Here is a 15,362-nt window from a genome sequence, read left to right as displayed (position 1 = left end):
AAAAGGAGAGTTATTTCTGGGTTAATAGGGTCATTATTAAAATGAGCCTTGGATTTTAGGGGTTAAGTTTTAGGTGAATCAAATATATTTTAAGGGTTTAGTGTTGGGAAATTGGATTTGAGTCTAAAATGTTAACAAAACATAAAGTAAAATGTTCTTATAGGTGCTGGATTCTGAATTCAGAGCATATCTACAGTGGAATGGTAATAGTAAATGGACTTACATGTATATAGCGCTTTTCTAGTCTTCCAATCGCTCAAAGCGCTTTACACTACATGTCAGCATTCACCTGTTCACACACACATTCACACACTGATCGCAGAGGCTGCTAAGGTGCCAACTTTGCCCATCAGGATCTAATCTAAATACTCATTCATAGCCATCGGGAGCAATTTGGGGTTGAGTGCCTTGCTCAAGGACACATCGACATGTGACCTGGAGCGGCTATGTCAACAAAGCACAGAGAAACTCAGATTACAACACACACCGAGGGAGAGCGACTTTATCTTCGCTCAGGTGTATTACTCCACTTTAACTTTCCATAGCGAATTGTTTGGTATATTAATGCTCTGAATATTGTATTGAGAATCTTTAAAAAGAGTCCTTAAGAGTCTTTTATTTAAGTTATGTGTTAAAATGAGCCTTGGGTTTAGGGTGGTCAGGGTTGCCAGGATCCAGCCGAGGGGTCACAAGATCATTTGAGGGAGAACATTTTTTTTTTATCTCAAACTTATTTTGTCCTGACTTTCTACCAACTTTTAACTTTAACTTAACTAAAATTGTTTAAATACGGATTTAGCCTTAAAACTATAAACTGTGACGACGGGTCACAAGTTCATATTGTTTAATTCATGCCCACAAGCGAAGAAGGTTGAGAAACCACTGTGTTTTGGGGTTTAAGTTAGTTTTTTTTTATAAAGATTCCAGGTTAAAGTTTAAGTGATTTAAATTTTAGGCTTTGATAGTCTAAAATCTTTTGGTTTAGCAAAACTCCTGATGGCAAACGACGTCAACAAAGTCAGAAAGGGTTACTATGTAGTCCTTATAGAGAGACTGACTGTTACATCACAGTAAATGGACTGCACTCATGTAGGGCTTTTTTATCTAAAGCACTTACACTAATGGCAGCTATACAAGGTGATGGATGCATTTATTGTATTAATTTGTAAAGCTACACTCTTAAGTTTGTTCTCCTTTTCATAATGTTGATTCAAAAGGAAGACCAACAATAGTGTCATTGAGATAAACAGCATGACGGAACTTAAAACATTTCCTCTTTATGTCTCGTTCTTTGTACGATCTTTATTTTTTTAGTGTCCTTTTCCTTCGTAAGCAGCCCATTTAAAGTCCAGCTTCTGCATTCTCAGCTCATGTGTGAGGCTTTCCGTGTCGTAACAATTTCCAGCCACCAGAATTGGAGCTCACTTTGTACTATTTCCTTGTGGTTGCCTTCTTGGTCGCTGCCTCAACAAGATATTGTTCATCATGTTGTGTATATTTTGGCATTTTTACAGCACAACACATGTCTTGTGTATTTCATAGCCTAGTAAACACCGCTCATATATTATCCCCAAGTGTTGCCTTTTCCTAACACTCCCAGAGTGAGTGTGATCTGTATTCTCCTTTCCACTCAGTCTCGAGCGTGCTTTTTGTGTTGTATGGACATATAAATAAGCAATAAATTACAGGACAAAAGGGATGATTATTCCACCTGCTTACCTGTGAGATTTATTTATTACTTCTAAGTAAGACCCTCTGAGGCAAATATGTGATTATGTGTGGTTTAAAATAAACTTGACTTGACACTCTAAAGAGATGAAAACATTGTTTATAAATAATCACACTGCAAAGCAGCATTGACACCTCAACATGACCGTCGTTGCCTTCTCGGTGTCATCATCATCGTCGCCATCGTCATGGTGATGGTGATGATGGAGAGCATGCTAACAGTCGTCCTTCGCCACTCTAGATCTTTGCGGTCCTGCTGTTTAGCATCCACTCTCTGATTTACTAAACAGCTGTTCTTTCTCACCCACTCCTCCCTCCACAATCTGGCCTGTGGTGCCCGGCCTCCGTTCTCCTCCCGTGGACAAACACAGCTCCCTTGGGGGTACGATCTCTGTTTCGCTCATTCCCCCTCCTCCAGCAACACACCAGACCGGTTCCCTCGGTGCCGTTGCTTCTTCTCCCTCCACCTCATTGTCTCCATGTCAAGGCTGCGAGAGCCCAACATGATGGAGAGTGACTTTTGGACAGTCAGACGCCTGCTCTCCTTTGTCCTTCTTGAATGGGACTGGAAATTGGGCAACAGAAGAGGAGTCCAGATGTCTGTTGCAAGGCGCGACACAAAGAGGGGCCCCACAATGGCTTCAATCTCAGCTTGGGGTGGAAGTGTGTAGCTTATTAAGGGCCACAAAAGGCTAAACAGGCATAAAATAGAGGCATCTCAACGGTGGAGTCTCGGAGGTGTCAGATGGGAATGGCCTCTTTTTCAACTTTGATATATACCTCAGAGAAGTCATCAGTAAATACTCTTGGGAGCCACTTTATGTGGCGCTGCTTGAGAGCCGTGCTTTGGTCGCATCCATCATTGTATGTTTCTTTGCCTTTTCATGAAGGCATTTCAACACAATTGTTTTTCAGAGAGCTCCAGTTCTCTATTTCTTTACGAGCATATTAACTCTTTGTTGTTTCAACTTTTTCTTTCCTCTTTTAAAAGTAGACTTTGTAGCATGAGAGTGTGTAAACTTTAAATTTCAGAATCAGTTCGTTGTCCACCTTTAGTCTATGCATCACAAGTGAACTATAGGTGGCATTAAATAATCAATAAAATCTTCACAATCAAAAGACTTTTGAATTAAAGGAGCAGATTTTGTCAGTCAATCAGAGTCTACTGTTGTGCCTAGAAGGGGACAGTCTTCATATTCATTCAGTAAAAAACATGTTAAAGAAATAGTTTGACATTTTGGGAAATGCGTCTATTCTAACAAATCCTCCAAACATGTTGTTTCGGGTCTCTCTTTTTGGGAGGACAGTCTCTCTAATCACTTTCTTACCGAGAGTTAGATGAGAAGATTGAATATCTGCCCATTAAATATGCGACATATTCTCATACAACGGTTCGTACGATATGAAAAGTTAATCCTCATTTTTCGTTTTCCTACAAATGTCCAACGTCAATTTCCACTCCAGTCTTTTCAAAATAAACTTTCGTCTTCACAGGAAACAACTTGGTTAGATTTAGGCAACAAAACCACTCAGTTAGGTTAAGGAAAAGATCGTGGTTTGGGTTCAAATAACAACGGAAGTGCCGTAACTTACGTAGGGAAGTTATGTGACAAGTAAATCGACGTTGACTTCTGGTTTCACATGGGGTACGAACACTGGTCTCCTGGCCAAAAATCTGATGGTGTTTTTTATACATCCACCCCGATTTCCTTTCTATGCTGCCTTTGTCACTCTTTATACTTCCTGGTTCACAATTACATGGATTACATACAATTTTGTGGGATATATATGAATTACAGTGCATTTACTTTTCATAGGTATAGCTACAAATTATGTATGAGAACATGAAATATGAAGCTGGTGTCAGGGGACAGTTAGCTTAGCTTAGCATAAAGACTGGAAACAGAAGGAAATAGCTAGCGTGGCTCGATCCAATGGTACAAAATCTGTCTACCAGCACCTTTAAAAGTTCACAAATTTACGCATTATATCAAATTTGTACAAAAACCGAAATGTGAAAACAACATTGGTTGTGTTGGGAATACGTGCCAGGTCTATTTTTTGGCCGGGTGCAGTGACTTCCAAGTGCCAAAATGTCGAATTCCTTAAAGGTTTTGTAAAGCATTGTGGATCTTTAGTCATGTGTGGGACTTAAGGTGACACTTGGTCTTTTTTTCAGTTCTTTTCTGCTGTAGGTGTAGGTTAGTGTGTTAATGTGTGTGTGTTGACAGTATGGCGAGGTACAGATGGTGGGATGTGGCAGTCTGTCTGACTGCGGTGAAGAATGTGAGATTCAGCTGTCGGCCTCTCACCCCCCGGCTCTGACCTTATGTGTCTCTGATCGCCGTCTGGCTCCATCTCATTATGAGACAAACTCCATATTGCTTCGCTCTCACAGCACCAGCCTCACATTACTAAACAAAACAAAACCCCAAATGTCTCCAAAAAAGGTGCTCGTAGCAGTGATAGAAGCTGCTGTCACTAATTGAGCTCCTGTTATCTCTCTTTACACGGCCGATGGTCTTAGCTGTTGACCTGCTAACACACCTTGTCAGCAGATTTCATTAGTCACAGGAGCAGGGCTTTTGTTTTCCCTGTGGGGTGTGTGTGCATATGTGTGAGCAAGTGCAAAGGACCTTCAGATAGCCAGGAGGGCCGGGGAGTTTATTTATAGGCCGAGTGTCACAGCAGCGCAGGGCCAACAGCAGCAAGTCATTTACATCCAATGCACCAGAGTGCGAAGGTAAGCAGCTACTATCGCTGCAACATTTGGCTTAAAGGCTCAGCTTTTTTATATATATATATATATATATATATTTCGGGACCCTTGCCAGCAGAGGGAGCACATACAGGGCAACACCGCTCCTCACTTGTCATGCTCTTAAATGGCAGTGTCACATTGTCTTAGAGTTGCTTGTACTGAGCTGTGCAGAGAGCTGGAAGAGCCCTGGAGGAGCCCTGACTCCTGCTGCATCTGATAAACCAATATAATGAGTCTGTATGAGGCTGCTTACAGTACAGCACGCTGCGTGATAAATATTACAGTTCCTCTCAACTCTATGGACTTTTTTCTTTTTTCCAAATGTAGATTCGTGCTCTGAAGACAGTTTCCACCAGAGAAGGAAAGTAGTTTCAGAAGTGCTGCTTTTGTTTTTAAATGTTTTCTTCTACAGTATTCAGATCTGCTTCCTCACAACTCTGGAAATGTCCAACTATGCACAATTGTGTAGTTTACTGTGCTCAATATTTGTTGTGTATTTAAGCCAGTTTCTACCAAAAAAAAATTAATGGAAAGTCAAGATTATTAAATAAAAAAAAACATAATTTTGACTTAGTATGGCAACATTTTAACTTCTTATCTCATAATATTTACTTTTTTATCTCTAAATTGTGATTCACTATCTCATCATTTTGACATTTATCTTATAATGTTAACTTTTTAATCTTGTAATGTTAATTTTTTGTATCATAGTTTTGACTTAGTAATTCAAATTTTGATTTCTTATCTTATATTTCAGATTTTTTTTTTCTTAAATCTCTAAATTATGACTTATTATTACACGGCTTTGTTGAATACTCATGGCATTCTACAGTCTGTTATTTCTTTATAGCAGACTGTTGCTATATATAATAGACCGTTGCTATGGATGCAGTTCTGAAGTCGGCTTTGGAGGTCCATTTTTATGTCAAATTATTGATTTCTTAAGTAAGTAGCTGTTTAATAAGCGGGATAATGTACAACTAGCGGGTATTATTGTGAAATAAACCCTTTCAGTTGGGATTTATTTCACAACATGACCGGCTCGCTGTACATTATCCCTTACTTATCTCACAATGTTCACTTTGTATCTCATTATTCTGACTTAGTATGTCAAAATTGTCAAAAATTTGACTTTTATCTTTTATCATTTTCACTGTCTCTTTTTATTTATTGTGTCATAATATTGTAAATCCAAATCTGATTTCTTATTACTTTGACTTAGTAAGCCAAGTGTTTTACTTCTTATATCATAATTCTGATTTACTTCATTTCAATTTACTATGACCATTACCACCTGACTTCTCTTGACTAACGTTTCTTTTTCCTTTTTCTGGCAGACATGGGCTTCCATACATAAGTCTAGTAATGTCAAGCCTTTTTTAAATGCTTGTCTCTTTATGATGCAGTATGCAGAAGCATCCATATCAAGCACAATAAATCATAATTTATGTATGTATGCATGCATATTCACAACTTTAAATGATTTAATTCATCATCAGCCCTTCCTCATTTCTGTCAAGTGAGGATGATCTGTCAACATGCTGCTACAGTATGATACGTGTCTTTGTAATTTATATAATGATAATGTATGCAGTTTCAGACAGCTGTGTTTGCTGTTGATAGAGAGTTATCTGTGTGTTGTCTTGGGAGAAAATGCATTTTACAGTATGGGAAAGTAATTAAAATGTAACTTGTTTTGTGGGATTGTGAAACACTGAGATTTGATGAGATGAGCTCCATTTAAACACCTTCAAATGATTCTGGCAGAAATGAAGAAAAAAGAAAGACTTCTCAGTTTCCACATCTTCAGCCTCTGATTGCTCGGCACAAATAGATCTCTCATGTAATTGCCACTTGTGCTCGAGAGCCCATTTATCTGTTGCAGCATTACGTCACAGGCCTCAAGTCTCGCCTCTCCTCCACGTTTCTGTGAGGAAAATATCAGGCGTGTTTTGCATTAAAACCGAGTTAAAACAGAGGTCATGTGCTGAGGTTGTGTACCTGCAAAGGGACATTCTGTCCTCATGTTTTGTACTTATATAATATGTATATGCTGGTTTCATATGTGGTTATTTGACCTCATCCAACAATGCTTTGAGAGGCGTATTGAAAAGAGGGAATGACAGAGGAGGAAAAAAGGATAATTTTTAGATTGAACTAAGCAGCGGCTGATTGCAGTCGAGGCTCAAGGTAGTCCTCTGCTGGTCTGATGTCAGAATTGCACCTCTTTCCTGGGAGATATCAGAGCTGCTCGAGTCAGCACAAGTGCCAGCACTGATACAGGTTTTAAATTGAGTTTTAGCTTGTAGGTTGGCCACCGTGCTCACAGCAGATGTCAAACGTCTCCTAAAAAACAAAATGCATCTAACAGTATCTAACAGTGCAGACGTTCAGGAACAACCGTAACAAAACACAACACTATTTAGACAAAACTAAGTGCATGAAAACAGTGTACATACAGGAAATAGCAGGTCTCAAACTAACAATTATTTTAATTACCAATTAGGTTTGGTCCATAAAATCTCAGAAAATAGTGAAAAATACCCACCACGAATTTACCAAAAGCCCAAATGAATGTATTTAAATGACTGTTTTTTGTCTCTGAGCAACAATTCAAACCCAAAGGTATTCACTTTAAAACCTCACTGACCTGCCAGATGGTCAGTCAGTGTAAACGCCCAACGTTTCCAAAGATATATCAAATCATTCAGGCTGAAATTTGGGGAATTGGGTATAAAATGTTGAACAATACATCTGGAATATTTCCACTGATGCAGCTGTGAAAATGTGAACATATTTCACTGCAATCATCACACAGATTCAAAGAAGAAGGGATTTTTCAACAGTAACACTTCTAAGGAAGAAAACTGGATGTTAAGAGGTTAATATCTTAGAAGACAAGGAAAACAGCAACAGCACTTTTCTTAAAAATTATGTTTTCTTATTCAATATCTAATATCTGTGCCAACATCATAACTGAATTTCAGTATCAATACCAACCCAGTAGAGCTGCAATGAATAGGTCAATTCATTGATTAGTCGTTCACATAAACACTTTGGAGTCATTTTTTAGGCAAACGTGCCAAACTTCTCTGGTTTCAGCTTCTCAGTTGTGAATAACATAAGGTTTGTTAGCATTAATATTCTACTCCCTAGTTTTTATCATGCTTGTTTTCAAAGTGTAATGTTTCACCACAGTTGACTGTTATCCGTTACTTCATCAACCTGTGCATCACTGGTAGCCTGCTCAGAGACTACTCAAGCTACTTGGTGCAATAAATGTGCATTGTCTGGGTTCCTTTGTTTTCTTTGATTGTAAACTTTAGTCTTTGGGTTTTTGGACTTTTGGTCAGACAAAACGAGACATTCAAAGACGTCTCCTGGGACTGTGGGAAACTAGGATAGACATTTTTCACCATTTTCTGACATTTTATAGAACAAACAATAAATCACCACCCAATGGCTTAATGGAGTTACTGGCAGCCCTAAAGAACTACAGAACAATTATTGGTGATAAAGACACAATTTGGTCAATATACCCTCTTTCATGTATCTCTCCATTATCAGTCTATCAGAAACACACTGATACCAGCAGATAAAGGACTCAGTAGCAAGACTTGATACACAGAGGTTTGAATAAGAGGTCTTTACTTGGAGGCAGGATTCGATACAAAGGTAAGCAGTCTAAAAACAGGCACATTTTTCCAAAACATGTAGCAAAAAGTGGGGTCAAAAGATACTGAAGGTCAAATAAACACTGTGAAATACACGCTGAAACAGATAAGACAAAGACAGCAGGGCTAATGAGGGCCAGGTGGAAACAATCAGGGCGAGGCAGACTGTCACACAAGTGGGAAACACACAAGGACAGGAAAGGAGAGACAAAGGTGAGTACACAAAAAATAAAACAGGAAATAATAATTGAAAACTGGAAACAAAGAAAACATAACCTTAGAGGAGAGCGAGACATGACGCTAAAGATAAAAAGAAAATATATATATCCTTCAAAGTGCACAGCAGCTCAGATGAATCTCCGCTGTGTTTTCACCAAACAACAAATGACCATTAGGTCCTCTTTATAGGTGTTGCTGTCCTGTGTTGCATCATTGTATCATATCATGTGGGATTATATCAACATAAACATCTTTTTGTCCATATGTATCCGATTTTTCTTCTCATTATCTCTCTCAGCTTGTCAGCACCTTCTTTTGAATGACGAGAGGACGAGTCAGAGCACCCTCTCCGGGATGCTGTTATTAAAAAAAGAAGAAAGAGTTTTGTCTGAGGTATACAGCAATATATCGGTAAGGCTCAGCTGGGATTTCTCATATTTCAAACATCCTTTCATGCTTGTTTTGTTGTCTGTAAATACAGATCCACTTGCAGAAGAAAACATTTTGTCCTCACAGAGACCTGGGTTCAGTTTCAGGATGGTTCGGTCTCAGATGTGTGAAAATAAATATCCGCAGAAAACTGTTTGAGGCTGTCTGCCGTGCTGAGCTACTAAAACAGTTGTCATAATGCAGAATCATGTGGGGAGCATAAAACAGATGCAATGCTGGCGTGAAGCAAATTGGCAATTAAGAATGAAATCAGAATCAAAGCCTCTGAAGAGAAACAGGACGAAGACGGTGCCGAGTCACAGCTGATGATCTTGCTGAGTTACATTACACAGCAGCCTGCGAGGATTGATGTTTACTTCTGACTGAAAATAATGTTGCCGATTGAAACCCACGGAGAGCCGTTCAGAACGAGCGTTACTGTGCAGCACAAGCAGAATTGCATTATCTCATAACAAGACAAGGTCATCCACATATTCCTTATGCCTGTCCAAATCTAATCTCCTCTGTAATGACGGTAAAGAGTGATAAATGACAGAAGGCCCGTCGCACAGAGGGCTCTCATATCACCAGACACGTGGCAGACATCCAGCCTCACTCACACACAAACTGCCTTTGAGATTATTTACCGGCCCCGGCTGTCACAGCGCTCTGCTGAGAGTCTTCCTGCTGCACAAGCGTGTCAGTGTGACTCCTACATTTTTAATGGAAAATACAGGAAGGAAGCAGTCAATGTCCACGGCAAACTAATAGCTCTGATTTCACAGTGAGGATCCTTCAAACTCCTGACACCTATAAACATTAATATTTCCAGCACAAGGTTTTTGGTGTCAGAGAATGAGAATTAATTTAAAAGATATGCAGTGATGACAGAATTTATTTATGCTTTTACTTGTTTGGCATTTTGAATTCTCTAATTTACTATTTTTATTATTGTACTTTCATGCCACTGGTGGTTTTAATGTGAGTAGGCGTCAAAGGTTTTGCACACAGGATGAATTAAAAGTGCCAGGCCTGGCTGCTGTGCTCACCAGCAGATATGATTTATTGAAGAGGTCACTGAGGTCACTGCGTTTGCTCAGATTTGGTGTAGGTGGATTTTAATGTTCCAAATGTCAACCTTTGCAAAAAAAAAAATCATTATTGTTACCTTTTATTCATGCTTTTTCAAAAGAAGTGGCAACGAGGTGAGGGGAGAGTGTCAGAAATGCACTTATCAATCGAAACTCTATAAGCAAACTAGGCCAACACTGTACAAAATACAACATGTGTTGCCAAAATCTTATTTGGTAAAGGAACTCCAAATTTAGGCGTGACATGCAAAGAATATGACACAGCATGACAGAATAGGTCAAAGACATTAAACTGTACTGTAGATTAGATTTCACATGGATTCAGAAAGCACTTCCGTCACCGTATTTGCTCTAATGTCGTCTTTTTGAAGTGCTGTGTTAATGTGGAGCATAAAATGTTCTAGGAATATTAATTAGACTCTTAAACGCCTATAATTTTCCCCTTGATTTTCACATTAAAAGACACATTTCCCTCTCTCTATGTCAGTATCGCAAACAGAAAATGTTTCTGCTTGTTTCAACACCTTATTGAAGCTGCTTACTGGGTGCTCACTGTGCACAAAGTGAAATGTTCAAAGCTAAGACAGCACTTTGCTTTGCTTACACTGTATAGTTGCACTGTTAAATCAGATGGAAACACTGTAGATGTGTTGTGCCTCATTTTATACAATTATATATTTGGTATTTTTAGCCATAGATGCAGCATTTACCAGATTGAAATATCTATATTATAACAACTATTGGATGGATTGCCATGAAATGCTGCACACACATTTGTATCCCCCTCAGGATGAATTGTAACAACTGAACCTCAGCTGTGCTTTGTGATATTAGCAAATATTAGCATGCTAACATGCTTAGCTAAGATGGAAGGAACATGGTTAACATTATAACTGTATGACATCAGCATGTTAGCAATTAGCTTGAAGCACCACTTTGTCAAAGTGCAGCTTCACAGAGCCACTAGACTGGCTGAAGACTCTTATAGGCTTGTTGGAAACATTGTAGGAACAACGTGTGCACGGAGAAGTCTGAACATCAGCATGAACTTGTATAAAGAACAACTTTATTGCCACATTGTATAATAAAGTTGTTTCTTTATACTGCAAGTTTACGCTGGAGTTTGGACCTCTTTAGTATTTTTAGAAACATTATAATTGAAACAAAAGTTATGTTGGTTGCAACACTGATTGGCTGCACAACAAAAGTCTGTGAAGAGGAGCCACCAGAGACAAGTGGCAACGATATATGGAGGACGGAACCTGCCAAAATAAAAAAAAGAATAAATAAATGACTCGATAAATAAATATGGCATTAAATGTGCCAAAATAATATTAAAAATAAATTCAGGCATTAATAATTGATATGTATTAATTCCCCTATCTACTCTTCTATTTAATTTGACCTTTTATTTATTTATTTATATTAACATAGATAGGGGAATTAACAGGATTAATAGATAGTGTCATTAATACAAAGGTAAATAAATAAAGAAGCAAATTAAAGCAGAAATATCAATTTCATAACATATTTGATCAATTAATTAATTATTTTTCTACATTTAATGACTTGTTTATTTCTATATTTATTTATTATTTTGGCAGGTTGCGTCCTGGAGCTAATAATGCCAAATAATGAGACTTTTCATGGAGATAAGGGATCCAGTTACCATTACACAAGGCAGTCTAAATTAACATCAGCAATTCCACCCTCAGCCTCATAATTTCCCATAAAGGTGCAAGTTGATAAAATGTTAGTTATGGACCTGATTTTGAGAATCGGACTATGAATACTTGGTGTTACTCTCATTTTAAACAGAAGTAATTCTGGAAAACTGTTGGTATTTTCTGTGGGAACAAAGACGCTCGGGGCTGGGTGACACAGGCAGGGTGTATTGAGAGACATTATTACAATATATACATTATACATTATTATGTATTGTTGTTTTTGGGATAATTATGGCAGCATTATCCTTTAAAAAGCTGCAGCAATAACTTTTCAAAGCCTAATAACATGACTTTTCCATGAAAATAAAAGATCCAACCACCTCAGTATGCAATAAAAGACATCTCATTTTAAACCCTCTGTAAACACGGTGCCTGTCAATTAACAATAACAAGACAGGCTTGATTCCCTGCTGTGGCCTTTTCTAAGAGGACATTGCGTGTTTTCATGCTTTCACATGGATTTCCTCCGGGTGTTTCCTCCCCCTGACTGACCAAAGCCACGCAGGTCAAGAGAGAATACTAAAGCTGCCGACAGGTACGCAAGCATGAGTGTGAATGATTGTCTGTCAATCTGAATCAGCCCTGTGAGGGACGGCTGACCTGTTCGCTGGGTTTTACCTGCAGCCCCTAAAAATAAAAAAGCAGGGAGAGAACCAGCTCTTCAGGTGTTGACCACTAGATGGCACAAAAGAATCAATAAATCTGAACCAGTAATCCATCATTTTGATGTCTTCAGACACTGTGAAATACAGTAGAGCAAAGTGCAAAGAGGAGGAAATGGTCTACAAAGAGGTCCAGTCATGCTATCTAGAAGTAGACTGTCAAGGCTATAAGCTCATCTTCCACCAGCTGGCAGCGAGATAACAGTATCTCCGCCAACTTTAACAAAGAATGTATTCAAGAAGACTGCAGGGAGTGTGTTTTTCCTCAAGCTGAAAGTGACACAAATCAGAGATACTGAAGAAATCTACCACAGAGACATTTCGCATCTCTTTTGTGCAGCCGTAAATCACGTGCACACTTGCACGAAAGGACAGCTGGTGAAGTAGACTGTAATGTTTCTGCTGATTTCATTTTATAAAATCTACCTGACCTACTGAAAACGTAGAATGGGGAACGGGGTCGGAAAGGCCTCAACATGCAAGCTGTGCAGTTTCATATCGCTGCTTCTTTCACACTTAAGCAATCAATTATTCACACCTGGCAGTGACATTAAATTTCTAATGTACACGTGTTCAAGATTTACACATTTTTCACACACAAATATAGATGTAAAAGGCATGTTTTGATAAGAAATACAGACGGTTGTAGGGGACAAACAGGCGACCTTTACAGCATGCTGTTAAACATCAGTTTTAGTTTTATTACTACACACAAGAACTGCTCCAAAAACTTTACTCTTAAATAAATAAAAACAGTCAGGTGTCTTCAGGTTCAAGAGTGAGTCTATTGCGCTTCCATTATTCAGGTTATGGGAATAAACATTCATATATTTTTTGTGCACTTTTGGCACATTTGTTTTGCACCTGTAGATGTAATCTTTAAAGTTATCATTCATTCTTTTGGTATAGTTGAAGACTGTATTTCTTTTTCTCATTCTTGCCCCTCAGCTAATGGAAACCAAATGTGCTGTTAGGAGAGGCCCTCTTTTCCTGGACATGTGTGTGTGGACATTATAGCACTGCATGGAGAGTACATGCAGGTTTCATATTAACTAAGGCTGTCAAAGTTAACGCGATAATAACGCGTTAACGCAAATTTGTTTTAATGCCACTGATTTTTTTAACGCATTAACGTAATAACCTTTGGGAGAGGGCTCAGTTTTAAAGTTAGAGTGAAAATGCTGGTATCATATGAAACTAGAAAACCTATGGAACCCATTGGTACCAACCATGCCATACAAGCTCGACGTAAAGGAGGTTAAATAACACTCCAAACTTACACATAATGTTGGTGAGGAAAAACTGGCAAAGGGGTCCCTTGACCTCTGACCTCCAGATATGTGAATGTAACTTCCTCTTAAACACAAAGTTGTTACCCCCTTATTCCCTGAGGTCTTGTCTTGGTATTTGTCCCAGTATAGGCACCCACTAAGTATTTATTTGCTAAATAATTACACTTTAATTTGTGGCCTGTAATATAAAGCGTTACCGCCCTGACCTCTGTAGATATTTTGACACGTTTTAAGTATAATTCATAAAAGGTTTCATGACTCATTAGACTGAGAGAAACTGAGTCACATTTGACTTCCACATTGTTTTCAGTAAAAACTTATCCAGGTCTAACTTTACAATCTGACAACAATAGAAGAAGACAGCAGGTTCCACAATACGAGGGTGACATAAATAAGTCAGACAGTTACTCTATTAAAGCAAAGAAAAAAGAACAACACAGCACCTTCATATAATGTACGTCTCCATGTGTTTGAATGAGGGTTCGTGGCTACATGGTGTCTGATTGTGAACTTAAGTGCATGCAGAGGTGCAGCCTGCTCTCGGAAAACATGTGAAGCTTTAATATCATGTAAAAAAAGTCCATTATATTCATTAAAAATACAACACATCGACCCACCTGCATTAATATTTCACCTGACGACCCATTTATTGTGAGCCGAGTCGGGACCTGAGACTTGCATTACAATGTAAAATCCCTCAGCTGTTCCTGTTCTCTTGTCTAAGTGGCTGCACGTCGTGTTCCTGTGACTCTGCTCTGAATTAGACTTTGTAATATCTCAGGTAATGCATGATAATTGAGTTGACATTACATTTCTATAAAACTAAGTGTATATGTGAGTTGTTCTGATGGAGTTGTTCATTCAATTCATTATTTTAATGTTTGCAGATAAAATGCAATATTTGCCTGAACAGTAAATTCAATAATAATCTCATATCATGTGCATTATTACTTTTTTTGAATTAGTTTTTCAATAGTATTGCCAATATTACTCTCAATACTATGCAAAATATTAGTTTATATTTTGGTTTACTTATTTTACGAAATCTGAAACTGGCATGGCCATTTTCAAAGTGGCCATGCCCTTGACCTCTGACCTCCAGATATGTGAATGAAAATGGGTTCTATGGGTACCCACGAGTCTCCCCTTTACAGACATGCCCACTTTATGATGATCCCATGCAGTTTTGCGGATAGTCATAGTCAAGTCAGCACACTGACACACTGACAGCTGTTGTTGCCTGTTGGGCTGCAGTTTGCCATGTTATTATTTGAGCATATTATTTTATGTTAAATGCAGTACCTGTGAGGGTTTCTGGACAATATCTGTCATAGTTTTGTGTTGTTAATTGATTTCCAATAATAAATATATACATACATTTGCATAAAGCAGCATATTTGCTCACTCCCAAGTTGATAAGAGTATTAAATACTTGACAAATCTCCCTTTAAGGTACATTTTGAACAGATAAACTGTGGGATTAATTTGCGATTAAGTATTTTAATCGATTGACAGCACTAATATTTAGGTTATACCTACACTTAGAGAATAGGCCTATTCCCTCGAGGGTTTTTACATGACTGATGTGACTTAGAGAGTTTTGTACTCACATTATTCACTGTATTCAAGACAAAATCAATCAAAGAAACAATGCATTCTACTTTTAAATTAAATGAACTGCACTTTACTCTACACCAACTGTCTATCAGTACTACTCAGGTGTAATTCATACTGTGCAACATCATTTTCCACTTGTGCTTTCGCAAATGTCATAAATCC

General features: G+C 38.3%; 1 protein-coding gene across 1 annotated transcript in view; it reads left to right on the top strand.

The window, feature by feature from the left end:
* Window positions 1-8,255: 8,255 nt before the first annotated feature.
* esamb (endothelial cell adhesion molecule b) overlaps window positions 8,256-15,362 on the top strand; it is a 59,731-nt gene continuing 52,624 nt past the window's right edge. The window contains exon 1 of the mRNA XM_037776525.1: window positions 8,256-8,376. The gene's annotated coding sequence lies outside the window, so the exon portion shown is untranslated. The remainder of the gene's footprint in view (window positions 8,377-15,362) is intronic.

The sequence above is a fragment of the Sebastes umbrosus genome, chromosome 7 (genome assembly GCF_015220745.1).
Source record: "Sebastes umbrosus isolate fSebUmb1 chromosome 7, fSebUmb1.pri, whole genome shotgun sequence".
In the NCBI taxonomy this organism is placed as follows: domain Eukaryota; kingdom Metazoa; phylum Chordata; class Actinopteri; order Perciformes; family Sebastidae; genus Sebastes; species Sebastes umbrosus.
The sequence above is the reverse complement of the archived record's forward strand: the minus strand, read 5'-3'. Positions and strand labels throughout refer to the sequence as shown.